Source organism: Trichosurus vulpecula, chromosome 7 (genome assembly GCF_011100635.1).
Source record: "Trichosurus vulpecula isolate mTriVul1 chromosome 7, mTriVul1.pri, whole genome shotgun sequence".
Classification (NCBI taxonomy): domain Eukaryota; kingdom Metazoa; phylum Chordata; class Mammalia; order Diprotodontia; family Phalangeridae; genus Trichosurus; species Trichosurus vulpecula.
Window position 1 is genome coordinate 66,229,069 of NC_050579.1, and position 8,975 is coordinate 66,238,043.

Below are 8,975 nucleotides of genomic sequence, written 5' to 3' on the forward strand. Positions count from 1 at the left end.
ATATGTTTTTCTTTTCTCTTTATTTCACTAGGATGGGAGAGAATGTAGATTACTCTTTGCTATTTTTTTAATAGATAGTTAGAGGGTACTACAAATGTTAAATCCTCCATTCATTTTCACTTGAGGTCTCTATATTGTTAGTTTTCTTTAATTATTATACTTTAATCCAAGAGATTTCTCCCAGAGAGGGGAAAATACATAAACCTTTATAACATAAAAACTTTAATAAATTTTAAATGGATGTCATATTTTTAAGCAGGGAAGAGAGGAAAGTAGGGACAAAGAGGGGTGTGGATAACTGCTACAACAGAACAGGGTCTTCAGTAGGGCCCCTGGTTTTCCTTGTGCCCAATTTGAAGTCAGATCATTCTAATGAAGGCCATTCAGAAGTAGCAAATGGGGAACCAGTAGGGCATTTGAAAAGAGGGAAGCCAGCTGTCATTATCATGAAATTGTAGCTGGCATTAAAGCAAGGAGAAGTAAATAGTATGTTACCATATGTTGTACTTAGTGAATAGAGTTTGGCCACTATATGTGGCTCATTCTCAGGCTGATATGTCACTTAAACATACACATATATCTGTGTACACCACAATCTGTACAAGCAGGGCTTAGACCAATATATCTAGCAAGTCCCTTTAGTATTCAGTACCAATAATGCTAAACTTACTTCCGAGGTGATGAGATTGAATTTATAAGCTATTTACACCACTGTTGTCCTTTAATGAATTCAGTAGGTAATAAGAAAAAATATTAGAAATGTCAGAAATGAATATGAATTATTATTGGAATGATTTCATCAACATTTACTGAGCTTCAAAACACATGATTAGACATGAAACAAACAAAAGAAAGGATTACAAATAAGTTTAAGATGATCTGATTATAAATGTGATAATGTACTCCTAATTGGAGCATAATTTTTAGAACTTAAAAGAAAGTATTTTTTTCTGTAATCACACTTTTTTTGCTACTGAAGTTTGAAGATTAAAAAAAAACTGACCTGGACTTTTATTTCTAAAGCTAAAAGTAACTTTAAAAAATAAATGATATTAGTTCTAGTTCTTTGAACCTTTTCAATTGTTAAATTAAAGCACTAAGAATTCCTAATACTCCAGTGAGGCATAGGAAAGATGATTTAGTCCTAGAGTTATGGGGCTATTAGGAACTTCAAGAAGTCATCTACCTCCTGTATCAATAAAATATTAATGTATAGATATCTGAGATGTATGGATACTTTAGGCTAGAGAAGGAGGACAAATAGGTTTATACCTAATGTAGCTTTCCCCTGTTCTGCAAAGGATACCAACTAGAAGGTCAATGTTTAAGCAAAAGACTCACCATAGATTAAATGGAGAGGGTAGTCAAGTTTTCCATCAGATCTGCTATCTGTTATTTCTTTTTGCCTTCCATTCCATTCCTGTACACTTTCACCCACCTGGACAAGTATTCAATAGTCTACTAAAGTTTTGTGTATGCCAATATTCCTCAAAGTGGCACCTCAACCAATAAAGCTCTATCTGGGTTGGATTCTATTCTCATACACTATCTCACTGTCACTCTTTTACAACTCTAGTCTTTCAATGTCTTGTTCCTATTACAAAGAAAGTGATAAGGGGGAAAACTCATCCTTTTCTAGTTTCCAAAGAAAGCCATTGAAGAAAATTTATCATTTTCCATCTAGCAACTACCCCAATATTGACTAAAAATTAGTCTACTAAGCACTGTTTTTTTTGTTTAACTATCTAAATGCTTGTCTTCTCACAGGTTGCCTTCTGTGCAAATCTTGATTGAGAAAACCTGTACTATCTCAAACTGGGAATGAAAGGGAAATAAAAAAGATGCCCCTCCCTATCCTCCTCTAACTCATTTCTTCCCCCTGCCAAAAAAAGTATGGTCAAAAATGGTTAGGATTATGGGTCAAATGTCTGAACTCTCTGGAACATCAATGAAAGAGAGGATGAGGAAGTATTCAGGAGGTATTCAGTCATTCTCCTATTCAATAAGCTCTAGGATCTTTTCCCTCTTGCCTCTAAGACACAAACACCTCTTTTTTTTGCATTTAAAGCTTTTCACAATATGTTTATGGACAACTGTTACATATAACTGTATTCATATAGTCCATATTCTCACCAAGCTGCTCTCCCTGTGTCCCCTAAGCAGCAGCGTATTGTATCTCCTATCTCCAAGATTGCAAATAGCTTGCTAACATTCTTCAAACGTACATCATCACCTCCTCTCCATCATAGAATTTAGTTTTCCTTTAATACCCATCTCAGATGCTACTCCTACAGAAAGCCTTTCCTGGGCCCCTTGAGATACTAGTACCACTCCCCTCCGAAATTATTTTTAGTCATACATACACATGCCCATGGTATATTTAAAAACCAAACACATACACTTGTATATAGACAGGCATATATCAAAACATGTACATGTGCACACATATTCATGTAATACATACATTCATATACATAGATATATAAATATCAAATTTATGGGTATCTATAAATTTCGCTACCATCTATCATCTGTCTGCCTGTAGAGAGATACATGTGTGTCATATACATGTGGAAATATGTATAATCGTAATATAAGTATGTATATATAAAATGGATGATTATAAATGTATACACATATATGTGTACATGCATGCATATTTGCACATGGATTATTATGGAAACAAATCTCAATTGTGGCAACAGAATTGTGGTTAAATAACTTTCAAGAACAAGAACATTCCACCCTTTCAGGAATTTCTGATAGGAGAGGATACATATGTAAACCAGTATGTTCCATTGTTAAACAAGCAGTGTCTTTATTGATGGATCAACAATAGGACAGACTAATAATAGTGAACAGAATTGAAAATCCAAGAGAGTAAAGCTAAGCGTCCCAGATTACAAAAACAATAGAAGTAAATAGGCAGAACACCATACAAAGCACTTGAACTGACCCCAAGATACTCATGAAAGCAATATAAACATTTCACTAGTGGTGTTATATGGTCATAAGACCAGGAACATCGTGGCCTCTAAAGAATGAAGATATTTATTACACAGAGCACAGTAGAGAAGTGGCTATGATGAATTGCAACAAATAAAAAAGAATAAAACACTGTTGGCAAGGAATTGTGGGACAGTTAGAAATGATAGACTGGTCAGGAAGCTTTTCCCAATCTCTCTCAATTCTAGTGCTTTTTTCTGTTAATTATTCCCATTTTATATATCGAAATTTATAGTTTGCATTGTGTATACAGCATCATTGCACATAGTTGCTTCCTTATTGTCTCCCCCGTTAGAATGTCAGCTTCTCAAAGGCCGGGGCTATCTTTTGATTATCACATCGTAGGTACTTAATAAATGTTCATGGACTGACTAACACCAGTTCACGAGGAAAAAAGAGAGTGAAGCCAGGCAGAATGCCAGAAGGTTCCATTGCTATCCTTTCGATTTTTGGGAAAAGAGAAGTAGACCTGTAGCAATTTGGGTGGACCTCCTGGGCAGAAATGAACAAGAGTCAAACAAATTTGGCAGGTAGAGATGAATATGCATCATTAGAAGTAACTGAACAGATGAAATCACATGTCTATTCAAGTATGCTGAAGAAGTATCAAGATAAGTATTAGGATTCTTAGCCTGTCAGGATTTCCAAACATAAATACCTTAAGGAAGAAAATTCAGAATCTTTGTTGGTGGACCTCTAGTGAATTAGAAGCTACTGCCTCACAAGGAAGTTCATACCACTCTGGGATGACTCTAACTGTTAGGAAGTTTTCCCTTGTATCAAATCTAAGTTTGCTTTTTTTGATGTTTCCATTCACTGGCCCTCATTCTCTCCTTTGCTTTCTATCATTTTTCAACTGGATAAAAAATTATTTTAAAAAAATTTGACAGAATCTTTTGAACACCAGAGTTTTTCCTAACATTTTTTAAAAAGCTATCATTTAAAAATAGAAATGGGAAGAAAAAAATTGAGGTAGTGGATGTCGCTTTGTACTCTTTTAGGTGAGTTCACACATATATCTCTCTCTCCTTGATAATTACGTGAAAGGAAGGTGAGCCAATATAATTGCATCTTCTAGATAAATCTCCAGAGTGGCCAGAATCTATCATATTATCCTCTATTGCCATATTTTGTTTTGCTTTGATTTTTCTATAAGACTAAAGAAAATATTCAGTGTTTTTCAGCACTATACAAATACTGTCTTCTTAGCCACATTACCTATAGAAGTACCAGATAATGACTCTTTCCCCTATTTTATTACTAGGAATGGAGCAGCCAGGTGGCACAGCCTAGGCACAAGCCTAGAGACAGGAAGACTCATCTTCCTAAATTCAAATCTGGCCTCAGACACTTGCTAACTGTGTGACCCTGGGCAAGTCACTTAAACTTGTTTGTCGGTTCCCTCATCTGTAAAATGGGCTGGAAAAGGAAAATGCAAGCCACTTTAGTATCTTTGCCAAGAAAACCCCAAATGGGGTCTTGAAGTCAGACACAACTGAAAATGAGTGAACAATAATTCCTAAGAACCACTGGTATGCATCAATGTACCCAGAACTCTAACTGTGGTAGGCCGACCAGAAGAGGCTGCAGGCTACATGGGAGAGCCTTTATCCCTATTGGGGGAACACCACTCCTATGACTCAAGCCTTATAGTCTTCCAGAATATATCTACAAATAGATTGGAATTTAAACAAACATGAGCCCCAGGAAAGGGCAAAAGATAAAGGTTGCAGGACAGTGGAAGAGAGAAGAGGGAAGGAGAATCCCCTTTCCTTGTGTGACCTACTACTAACAGATTATTTTCTGAAAGTGCCACCTCCAGCGCTTTTGTTATATTGCCATTTCTTGCTAACTGAACTAATGTCTGCCATTTTTTCATTCTGCCACTCTCAAGTTGATTATTTTGGTCCAAAGTGAAAATATATACATACATGTATGTGTGTGTGTGTGTGTGTGTGTGTGTGTGTGTGTAGTGATTGACTGATTGTTATGCTGTTAAGAAACTGTATTTTTTCCTTAACGAAGGGCATTAAAAAATATGATGACTTAAATCCGTATACTGCAGTCCAAACTACAGATTTTCCTTGCCCAATGCCCATTTCCTAGTCAGAAGAGAACTGGACAGAGAGAAGAGAGAAGAGAACTGGTTGGAATGCTCTTTGATTTATTATTTAGTGTCTACCCCTGATGACAACATCAGTTCTTGCTGTCTTTTCACTGTAGACCCATGGAGTACTAACGAACCCCATGCTGTTTTTCACACTGTATAAATAAGTTATCTCCAAATAAGTTATCTTTATTTTTCCATGTCAGAAAATAGCTAGTGAGAGTGTGAACCATAACGAACACATAGCAATTAATTTCCAAATAGCTGTATTTTAAAGGGGATGCTTTTGATTTCTTCGGTAAGGTGGATAGACTTTTGAAAGTATAGGTTAGATAATTCTGTTACAAATCCAAAGTTGTCTAGGAATCATAATGAATATGAGATAAGAAAACTTAAAATCTAGTAAAACAAAAATAAAGCAAACAAAACTGTTTACTATACTGTAAATTGTTCTAGTATATAAAAAGGGGAAGATATAATCAAACCTTATTTTCGTTGCCTCTGCTGGAGACCACCTCTCATTCTTTTGTTAATGAGTCACACAATATAATTTCAGAAAATTTTAGGTAGGGCTCTTACTAAAAGCTCGGGTGGCTGCACAAAGCTTTACTGTGGGGGGAGGGAATTAGAGAGGAAGTTGTACCAATAACTGCCAGGAACACGTATAGATAGAAAGGTACATAGAAATGCCTCATACACCATAACATTAGTAAGTAATTTCTAGGATGAATTAGGAATATACAAGATCGTATGTATTAAAAGGCTAACATACTGAAGGCTATTTCCTGGAAGAGGCAGAGAGGAACGGAAGTGGCTGTGTGTTTCAACAACTCATCTAGCAGCCACTGTGGGGGTGAAAAACCAACATGAGCCCAACAACAAGAATGCTGCAAATGCAGGTTCTTTTTATCTGCTTTACTAAAGAAAACAACGTTAAGGGGTTCACAATCTTACTTTAATCCAACATACAAATATCATTCACTTAGTTCAGGGGGAGAAGCCAGCACCCTGAACTTCAGAGCAAATACAAACAAATTAACAAACATCCACAGACAGACCTTGTCTGATTCAAATCTCAATGCATAGTTACCAGAGTTTAACAAAGTCTGAACATCTGGGTTTACAAGCTGGAGAGCTTTTAACTACAGCTGCCCAGAGTTTCCACATCAGCACTCCACCAAGAACAAGCGCAAATAGCTCTGTTCTAGCTTTTTATACCCTCTTTAGCCATCATCAAACATCATCTGAGCAACCAGAACTTAGGCTCCTACTATTGGCTCTGGTCTTAGCAAATCCCCTTAGGACCCTGAGGGCTTCACGCCCACATAGGCTTAGGACCTAGTAAATAGGGGTTTGGGCCTGGGGTTTAGCACCTAATGAGATTCAATCAAAGACAATCATTTTAAGACAGCAAAAAAGCCCCACCCTAATTGATATTACACAGTGCAACAAATTATGAATGTAGGAAGGAAGGAAGGAAGGAAGCAAGGAAGGAAGGAAGGAAGGAAGGAAGGAAGGAATAAGGATTCACGTGCTATGTACCAGATGTTATACATAGCACTGGCAATACAAATATAAGAGAAAAATGAGACGGGCTCTGCTCACAGAAACGAATTCACTTTCCAATTAGGAGAGAACACTCACACAAAAGAGCTCAGCTGCACAGTAGATAGAAAGGCCCAGAAGTCCTAAACATATAATAGCTTAGCAGATGACAAGGTTCAGAGGTCATTAGCATGCACCAGCAAGTCAGATGACAGCATCCAGGAATCTGGAATACATTTCAGCAAGGAATATGGTAAGGTCTGAAGAATTGATGTCCCAATCACAGGCAGGTGACAAAGCCTTTTGGCCCTCCTGTATACCTATGACTTCTAGTCAATCCAAGTGAACACGCTTTCCACGGATGGTGACTAGGTGAAGGTTGTTGTGGAGAGATTCAAGAGAAATCAAAGGGGAAGATATTCACTCTTCTTGTCAACTGGCCAGCTGGATCAGTTCTATGTGGCCTAGGCTCCCCTGGGGTTGGGAAGAAGGTAAGAAAAGTGGAAGTGAAACCCTTCTGGTAGTTCATGTGTGAAGTGGTAAGTCATAGATTTGTAGTCAGAGAACTTGTATTCAAATAGTAGCTCTATCACATATATAACATTAGGCTAGTCATCTAAGCATTCTGGTTCTCAGTATCCTTAGATACAACATGAGGAGATGAGACTAAATGGCCTATACATTTCCTTTTATGTCTTAATCTTCCAAAGGAGACAGGAGATGGAAATAAGTGGAAATGAGGCAGAGTGGGTGAACCTTGTGGAAGAAAGTGGTAACCAGGAGAAAGGTAAGACTCCCATAGTAAAATAGAATTGGAGATAAGGAAGAGGAGAAACTCACTCGGTAACATCTGAGAAAGAAAGAGAGACAGAGAGAGAGAAAGAGAGAGAGAGAGAGAGAGAGAAGCATGGGCTTATATCAGGCCACCTTGCAAAGGAGGCAAAATAGGGAGAAGGCAATGCATGCTTATGGAAGATAGGCAGTACAGTAATATTAGACAAAAGTGTGAGGCATGCAAATGAGGAAGTACCATTGTGGTACAGTTTGAATAAGTAGTAAAACATTCTGGACCAGAGGCCAGGAGAGGAACCATATCGGGAAAAAAGGCCCTTCAACTCACTGAAATTAATCACTGACCATAGGTATAGCCAGAGTATTATATAGCTTTGGTCTCTGGTAATTTATCTTTGCTCCTAAAGGAACTGAATGTCAGTCTTCTGGATCTGAGAGAGCTCCTTCTTTCCAATCTAACCTATCTGAATAGGTATGGTATTACCCTTTATCATTCTCTCATATTTTACAGAAGTGTTTTCTTTTATATGTATGAGGTTGATTTTGAGGGTGAGTCAATAGTGTATTGTGAATGCTGAGCTTTTGCAATGAAAATTATTCTACAAATCTCTAAAACTCAGAACTCCTCAGAAGAGGCGTTGTCTGTATCAGAAGGAAAAATTTTGGCTGACTCCTGCTTTGTCAGAATTGTTATTTTCTATCCTTACTTTCTAATTAAAATCAAGAAGAGGACTATATTATTTGCATAACTATGGCTTAGGTAAATATTGCTTTTGCAAATAAATAGTTATTTAAGCAAAAAAGGGGGGAGTCAAGAAAATATGATATAGGGATAAGCAGAGTTCAACTGAGTACAGCTGTAATTCTTGAAAGGCTGTATATAATTTGGTAACAAGAACAATATAGAAAAGAAAATGAATACGTTTTAGCATACAACCATAAAGTCACACATGAGTTTTAAAAACAAATTATTTAAGAGTTTATATTAAAACTGACTTGTACCTGGCACTTGATTTAGAAGGAATTTGACTAAAAACACATTATTTTCTTAGCATAGTTTAAATAACCATGAAACCTGAATTCCATATTAATAGTATAGGGATCATCTGCATTCCATGGAGCACCTAAAGGATAGATTTGTGCCATGGTACTTTGCCATGGGTGATATGTGTACTGGCCCCTTGCTAAGAGTAAAGAATGACCAGCAACTTCTAGTTGGTCCTTTGGTTCCCATGCTGAAAGGTGAGAGGGAGAGGGGAGGAGAGTATCTATTTCAAAGAGATTTGGTACCTGAGCCAGAAAGAATAATGCAATTTGTGGTCTATAAGCAGTGACAAGGAAGTTTCTCCTTTATTTCAAGGGGATCTCTTTGTTGAAACATAGTATCAGCTCTCCCTTAGACTTTAAACTAAGGAGTAGGGATTCCTTCCCTCTCCTCAGAAGTAATGGTGGAGTGGACAAGGAATAGAGAATAAAATAGTTTCTAGGAAAGCCTGAAATTGGATCTCTAAGCCCTGTCTATTCT